Genomic DNA, 9276 nt, shown 5'->3' with positions numbered 1-9276 from the left:
AACTATTTAGCAATATGCTGTAAATGTGAAATCTCTCATGTCTGAGGGTAAGTGGTGCACAACATCGAACATCTCTGCATCCTCTGAAGTGCTCTTTTTCACTGTAATTGTGCTAGTATTTTCAGTACAATAAGGCAAACACGCTCAAGCTGTAACAGAACCCTGTGTGTGTATAAATAGCCCTTTTATCACATGCTTGTGTCGGTTGCTAAGTGAAATCCAAGTCAAAAAATTGAACATCAGCTTAGCTCGAATAATTTGATACACTACCATTTCTCCAACTTGGCAAGATCAATTTTCACTAAATCAAATCACCGTAATTACAAAGAGAGAATTCTGCAGTAGTAACCTCGCAGCTTCAGCAAAATAAAAGTTTCTGTTTCAGCCGGCATAAAACCCATTTAAGAATTCAAAGGATAGACAAACAAAATCCATGATCCAGCACAGACAAGTGCAGGAGGAATAATGGCCATTACTATTTGTTATAAACTACGTAAGCTTGTGTGTTAGCATTATCAGATGAATCTTAATGGAAAAGAGTATCTGCACTAAGCATTTTAAGCCACATGGATGGGAAAGTTCTCAGACTTATTTGACTTAAGACTGCATCTTGTACAAATTATGTAATGTACACCAGAATATGTTTTTACTTAATTGAATCAGTTTTTCTAAGTAGATTAAAAAATAAAAAAAAAGAGTTTTCAAAAATGTATTACATGCCAGTGTCGCTCCAAAATCCATGGAATGTTTTTGTTCCAGTAAACAAGAAAAGAGAAAATTTGAAGTACCGCACAATTCTTTTCCAAAGTGACCACAACTGTCAAGCTAAAATATATGCATAAAGAATTAAAAGAAATCATTCACCCAAAAATGAAAATTTGCTGCAGTGAACGGGTGCCATCATAACGAGGGTCCAAACAGCTGATAAAAACATCACCAAATCATCAATAATCCACAACTAATCTACAGGACTTCAAAGCACTGAAACTACATTTCAAAAAAAAAAAAAAAACGAAACGAAAAAAGAAAAGAAAAGTGGTTGCATATTTTTACCACCTGAGCTCACTCACTCTATTTGTCACATTGAAGAGTCAGATCCGTGTAGAAATGCTAAATAGAAATGCTAATAGTCACTTGGCCACATTATAAAAGCAGTTTCTCATTCTTTTGAACAAGTTGCAATTGCTTTGATATATTCAAGCAAATTATTATTTATATTTGTTTGTGGTTTCCTAAGTTATCAGTTTCTAATGTTGTTGTTCAGTTCTCTTTGCAATAGTCTAGCCACTCAAAACATAGTCATTAGCTCATCGTATAAACATTCTGCATTATTCCTCTCAGTGCGTTTTTCTGCGATGAATTGACCATCCTCATGTGCTTTATTTACGGAAATATTGGCATTTACATGTGTGCGCATCTCACGCGGATATTTACATATGAAGGGCGGGATTAAATTTGAGATAATGAGTTTAGATGAAAAAGAACGAACATTGTGTCGGTTTCATACAGATTACTTTGTAAGACATTCTCATGTCTGTGTATTGAGTATTCGGTGAGTTTCGGTTCACTGTAGTGACGCGTTTCAAACAGATATGCGCAGAGAATGAGACGGCTGAAAGCACATCCTGTTTATTTTCTTTATTTCACAAAAGCACAATGTTTTGTTGATATTGTGAGTGTACACTAATAAAAGTAGACTCTTTACATATTTAAATGCTGTATTACTCTTATATGTACAATCAAATATGATGGAGCATTTAAAGTTTTTTCGCTGTTATCATTCAAATCTGGACGTGGGCCGCCGGCGACCCAAGGAGGTTAAATGCAAAATGGTTGATCTTGTTGTTATAAACTGTCAAGCATATTTTCTACACATTTCTATTAGACTTTTTGTAAATTTGCCATGAACTGTGGAAGTGAATCTGGATTTAACTGTAATGAAGAGAATTTAGATCAACCAATTATAAACCAATTCTCTGAAATAGTTTAAAGGTGCATCTAATGAACCTTCAGTTGGAAAGCATAGAGACAGAGGACAACGCAAGAGTTACAAATACTGACTATGGATGAACATCCAGGAGATTATCAGGATTAACAGCTGAGAGGAAGAATAGGAGTAAGGATGCATTGTGGAAGGGTACAGAGGCAAAACAGAAAAAAAAACAGAAGAGGTTAAGGGCAGAAGTGCATATTGGATGAAATAAGAGCCACTATTGTGGACCATGTTGTCAATCATGGCTTACAATGGCTGAGGTTTCCCATGTTTCCCTTTCTAATTTTGTATTTTCACATTTGTACCCATTTTTCATTCAATACCCCACATACAAATGGGGGCAGCTGTGGCTTAATGGTTAGAGAGCTGGACTTGTAGGTCGCTGGTTTGAGTCTCGGTGCTGGCAGGAGTTGTAGGTGGGAGGGAGTGATTGAACAGCGCTCTCTTCCACCCTCCATGGCTGAAGTGCCCTTGAGCAAGGCACTGAACTCCCAGTTGCTCCCCGGGCACTGGATCTATAGCTGCCACTGCTCCAGGTGCGTGTTCACTTCTCACTGCTGTGTGTGCACTTGGATAGGTTAAATGCAGAGCACCAATTCCGAGTATGGGTTACCATACTTGGCAAATGTCATGACTTTCACTTTCACAATAGTGTGTAAATTTGCACTCTTAAAAAATGGATATAAGGCATACAGAAGAAGTGCAGTCTTCTGCATTTTTAATTCAGTAACTGCCATCCAAACAGTTGCCATAGTTTAAATCAGGTAATACCTCAGAGTGCCTTGTTATATTGACAACATGACTAAGCATTTTGACTATCTTTTTTATGAACAATGACACATTGACTTTTCATTCTAATGGCACTGTTATGTTTATTGATATAAATACTTTTGAGAGATGATCTAAAGATTTTGAGTAAGTAACAGGCATTTGCAGGTATTCCATTGTGTGGTACTGTTTGGATAAATTGTTTTGATAAATGCACATTTGTTTTGCAAATATTAACAATGATTTGAGAAATGCAGTAAAGCGACTGAGAAAAACTGTAATAATAGTGAATATAGAAATATACAGTAGTACAAAGCCAATTGCGTGCCAATGTGAACCTTAAGAAAAAAGGACAGAAAAACATTTGTTAAATTACAGAGGTATTTTCACTGAAGCATACTCATGAAGTTTGAATGATTACTCACTATTGGTTTGAAAGCTAAATCAATATAAGGGAACCTAAAGAGGTTTCTCGTCAGCACATAAAGGTTACGGCAATTTTTCATGAAAAACAAGAAATCAGTCAGGGTGTGATATCACACGAGCAATCGTTCATACTGATAGATTAACCTTTTCAAAAATAGAGTGCACATAATTCCAGAACAAACACAACAGTGACGATCGCTTTCCATGGGGTTCTTCTCTGAGGAAATAAAGAGGAAATATGGAAAAATTATAATAGTAATGCGTTTAGGATGTCGCTAAGTAAATCATTAAGAGCTACAATTCTGCTAAATACATCACAAATTCTCACCAGCCAGACTTCTGAATTCATGTTCAGAGCATATTTCAGTTTATTCTGCAACAAACTGAAAGCTAATTTAAAATATAGCACAGTGTTCCATCTTGAAGTTAACGATGGACAGAGGGAACACTGTATTAATTTTGTTTGGCTAGAGCTTCCTGTCATCCATATATATAACATACAGACAGACATCCAGACAGATAGACAGACAGACAGATAGACAGACAGTGTTAGACAGAAAGACAGTGTTAGACAGACAGTTAGACTGACAGATATACAATAAGAAAAACAGACAGGAAGACAGATAGTTAGACAGACAGAAAGACAGACAGACATATAGACACAGAGAGACAGATATACAAACATACATACAGACGTGCAAGCAGACAGACAGACAGACAGACAAACAAATAGACACAGACAGACAGTTAAATAGACAGACAGACAGACAGACACAGACAGATAGCTGGAGAGACAGACAAATAGACACATACAGACAGACATACAGACAGATAGTTGGCACAGAGACAGACATACAGTTAAACAGATAGACAGTCAGACAGAGTTATAGTTATACAGACCGATAGACAGATAGACAGACAGACAGATAGATAAACAGATAGACTGACAGAGTTAGACAGACAGATAGTTAGACAGACAGACAGATAGACAGATAGACTGACAGAGTTAGACAGACAGACAGTTAGATAGACAGATAGATAGACAGACAGTGTTAGACAGACAGTTAGACAGACAGACAGATATATATATATATAGAAAGACAGACAGACATACAATTAGAAAAGCAGACAGGAAGATAGACAGACAGATAGACAGACAGACAGACAGATATATAGACAGAGAGACAGATATACAAATATACAGACAGACGTGCAAGCAGACAGACAGACAGACAGACAAATAGAGACAGACAGACAGTTAAATAGACAGACAGACAGACACAGACAGATAGCTGGAGAGACAGACAAATAGACACATACAGACAGACATACAGACAGATAGTTGGCACAGAGACAGACGTACAGTTAAACAGATAGACAGTCAGACAGAGTTAGACAGACAAATAGTTAGACAGACCGATAGACAGATAATTCAACAGATAGACAGACAGACAGACAGACAGACAGATAGATAGATAGATAGATAGACAGACAGACAGATATACAATTAGAAAAGCAGACAGGAAGACAGACAGACAGACAGACAGACAGATAGACAGACAGATATAACAACAGATGTTAGATAGATTTCACCATGTAGTATTAAAGTGTATTGTATTACAGTCATCAAGCACGGCTTCGTACACAGAGATCTTGGCTGAATATCCACTGCCTGGTCTTTTCATTTGGAGTAATTTAACGTGGTTCAGCACTGACGTGAAATAAATTGTTCCGCCCTCTTGTTGCAGACGCTGTCAAAGTCTATATTTCTAAATGATGAACCTGAAAAATACTGTTGCAACGAAGCCAGGCAATTTGCAGAGCAGATCGCTCACTCACCGGCTTCAGCTCGCCGGGTCATTGGCCAGAGAGCAGAAGTCAATGCCAATTGGCCAACAGACCAGAATATAATCCAAAAATAAATGAAGAAAGAGGAAACCTTAAAGCAATAGTTCAACCCAACCATTAAAACATGTCATATTTATACACTCTATTTCTAGCATCAAACACAAAAGATGTTCTTTTCCAAGCTGCTCTTTTCTTTACATTTCCTTCAGTGTTTCAAAGAAAGAAATGATACACAATCGGAATGAAACAAGGGCACATAAGCGATAAAGAAAAAAAGGAAAAAAATGAAGTTCTTTCTAAAAGCATACATTCTCTTGCATTATTTTTTTTTAATAAAATGATGGAACAAGATTGAAACCAAAACACAAGCTATTTTTGGTAAGCAAGACTTTGTTTGACGTTATGCAAATTAACTTTATAACCATGCATATGTTGCCGCAAAGGAAAGCTTTGAAGGTAAGGTGTATGCAGGAAAGAAAAGGGACTGTGACTCAATCTCATCACAATGAGCTGAAGGAATGTTTGAATGTGTCGTCACAGCCTTGAATGGTGGATTGCGCCTGCCCTTTCAAGATATCTGTAGAACTGAGTGTCTGAGGAATACATGAATGCAAAGCCGAGACACTGATTCTGTGGCGGATGCGGTAATCAGAATGCATGCATAATTCAGGCAGTTATACCAGAGGCGAGCGAACACAGAAGAAAAGAATGTGGGTGATGATGAACACTAATTTAGTGCTTTTTGAGAGCACCATTCAAAAAGCATCAGGATAAAGCCAAGAAACTTTTTTTCCACTTAATAATGCAGGTTATTCTTTTGCATGATGTGCAGCAGTTTGACAAAAAGGAGATGTTCTGTCATGAAAGGTGCCAAAATTAAAGCTGTATTTTATCTGGATGACTATGGGAAAGCCAAAGGGTCAAAATTTGACTGTTAGTTACCATATTTATATAATTCTGTAGTCAAAATGCGTATTTTGCTACAGTGGTGTTGTTAACTAAAAAGTAACTGAAATAAAACAAAATATCAATATTGGACGGAAAAATTACAAGCACATTTGAAAAGGTTGTAAACTAAAATTAAAAACCTTCAGTGTAAAAATAAAAGTTAATTCAAAATGAATAATGGTTTTCACATTATACTAAAATCATACCCGCTCACATCAAGTCTATTTTGCAGGTCTACTTCTGCAAAAATCAAAAAATGTTGCGTTGAACTGAAATATATAAGTTTACAGTATTGCAAGTCTTAACATTAGTGTATCTAACATAACTAAAAATCTTTAAAACAATACAAATAACAAAAGAACATAAAATTAAATAAATTAAAATGAAGCTATATATTATACTAAAATAAAAATAACACAGTTTTGCCATTAAAACGTAGGCAGAGATGGGGAAGACTCTTTACAGGCATTCCCAGTTAAAAAAACTAAACTAAACTAAAATACATTTATTTCATATAAAGTTTAGCGACACTAACTAATATAAAAATTATAATTCAACTATATTTGGAGTACTACTTGTGTACAATGCATACAGTACATGCATTTCAAGTACAAAATTAGTTCTAGTTTATACAAGGTTAGTATACGAAAAGAGCAATTGCAAGGCATTTTTATTTAGTGCATGAATACGTGAATGTATTTGTAGTACATTTAGCATATATATATATGTATTTGTATATTTATTCTTCACTAGGGTTGAGCCCCAAATATTCATATTTATCTTTGAAAAATGATTGCAAATGTCAAGAATAGGCATACTCTTTTCCAAAAAACTTACTTTGAAGGCTGCGATTTACCCAGGCAACCCTTTCAGCTGGAAACATTCCTCCAGTATCATGTTCAGATTATTGGAGTGAAAATATTCTCCCCTCGAGTTTGGACTGCAGCTTCCACGTCCCACCCCGCACCATTCCTTTACAATAATGTTTTCATGATCTCGCATTTCAAAAGGTAAGATTTCAAGCAGTTTCCAGGAAAAGGGAGTATGCCAGACATCCAACACTGCAGATAGAGCAAAAACATGCCACAGCTGAGACGTGCATTGGGTTTGGTTATGCCCTTTGTTTATAAATATTCCCCCTAAAATTTGTTGAAAAATGTCTCCAATCCAGAGTCATTATAACTTGAGGAGAAAAATACATACAGAACTGTGCAGAAGTACAATGAAAATGATGACTGTTTACTATATATTTTTTTTTATGGTGAATGCACTTTACAGAAAAATGTCTTCTGTTGCATGTCAAGCGGGAACAGACCCATTAAACAGGCAGTATACCTTTATACGAGAAGAGAGCGATTCTCTCCTGGAAATGTTATTGGTTGAGAGCACTTTGCAATCACAATTTCTCTGAATATGTGACACCAAGGTGCCGTTATACCCAGCAAGCATTTGATTAAAACAACAGAGCAAGTGCTACATCTTTCTTGCGGCACCAAGAAAGAAGATAAACATTCACCTCGTTGTATTACTGTTGTAATTCTGCAGAAATCATTGGGTGTGTTGTCTTTTAGTTACTGTGGACAGAAGGTGTCCTAGGGGGTCATTTGTGGAGCAGGGGTTTATCTGACGTCAAAGCATCCCAGGCAACATTACCGCCACCTGGGCCCTTGCTAATAATGCCCCAGACAAATCGACCAAATCTTGTGTGGCCTAGCGCAGGGCTGCAAAAACGTCACTGAAGGCTGGTGGTGCCGTCCACGGGGACTCGCTGATGACGCTCGACGAGATCTGATTTCGATTGTCTAAGATTAGACTTCATACTCACAGGGAATGAGCAGGTCTCCATTGAATCATGCTGCTTTTAGGGAGAGAGCACATCACAGAATATTAAGCAATACAGTTACTTGGGGATCTTTGGAGACCCTCTCTTATTGCAATTGTGATTTGTCATATCTAAAGGCCCGCTGGCACTGACAGCAGTTAAATCAATGGAGGTCGGTTAGTCTCTGTGCTGTTGGTTTCTAGTCTAATAGTTCGTAGTTCACAATTCTGTCACGGTTTTCCACCTGTATCACACGTCAGATTTCATTAGCATCAGCAAACATCCACTAAATTCTGTCACTCATGTTGCTGCAGATCGCTTACAGTGTAAACGCACCTATTATAAATGTAAAAAATGGTATAGTAAATACAAGAAATTAGGTACACGAATGAACAAACCATGACTACGACACAACATCCAAACGCAATATGGTGTTTAGAAGGGTAACTTCATATTGTGCCAACAGACACTGGCACACATTCAAGCACTATTCATCTATTTATACCAGTTTGGTGTATCTGCTGTCGCTTGTTTCTGGTTGTTGTTGGGCCCTAGTGGTTCTTTCAGTTCAAGGCCCCTGGACACTAACTCCATCATCCTGGTCCTTAGTTCGAACTTGCAATAAAATGTTACATAATACATTTATGCAAACCTCAAAAGCCTGGATATGTACATGATGAGGATTTTCAAATAGGGCGAGTGTGAAAAGATCCATGTGGGTATGACTAAATACAAATAAATGCAAAGAAGAAGAAGAAAAAATAAGATTTGTAAATGTATTGGAGAGTGAGTTAGGCCCATATGACTGTTTGAGTATCAGGACCATTGTGATTTTATTTTTAATAAATGTAATAATGTATTAAAGTCTACATAAAAAGAACATTTCAGCAGAAGTATTAACAGGCGAAAAATAAATGTTGTAAATTCCAGATTGTATGTGAATTTTCTGTTATTACTGGTCTGTTTTTAGTTATTAGGAAATACCATAAGGTATGTACATTTTTTGAGAGCTGGTTTTTGTGAAGTGAGACGTCTCCATCTAGTGGACAATAGATAGTGGCAACTAGAGACGAGTTCTTTAAAGTGATTAAATGCATGTAAACATTCAAATGTATGTTTAATTCAATAATAAATTCAATAATAACATTCTGACCAATTTATATATACATTTCACAAATTCACAGTCACAACTCACAACCTGATTTGTCCTGTTAGCCTGTGCTTTCTGTTTAGCCTGATGCTGATTTGTGAGAATTAGTAGCAAATAGCTTGATGTTAACGATGATTGCCTGCTTTAGTTTGTGTACACAATCATAGACCGATGATAATGGCTACATTATAATTCCATGGGGAAAAAAAAAACACACAAAAAAATGCAAAAAATGAAATGCATTCATAAAGATGCATGATCTAGTTTACTGGGATCTGAAGAAGATTCTTGGATTTTTTTCAGTAAATTCAAAGGCAAGCA

Source organism: Carassius auratus, chromosome 9 (assembly GCF_003368295.1).
Source record: "Carassius auratus strain Wakin chromosome 9, ASM336829v1, whole genome shotgun sequence".
NCBI lineage: Eukaryota > Metazoa > Chordata > Actinopteri > Cypriniformes > Cyprinidae > Carassius > Carassius auratus.
Note: the sequence above shows the minus strand (reverse complement) of the source record.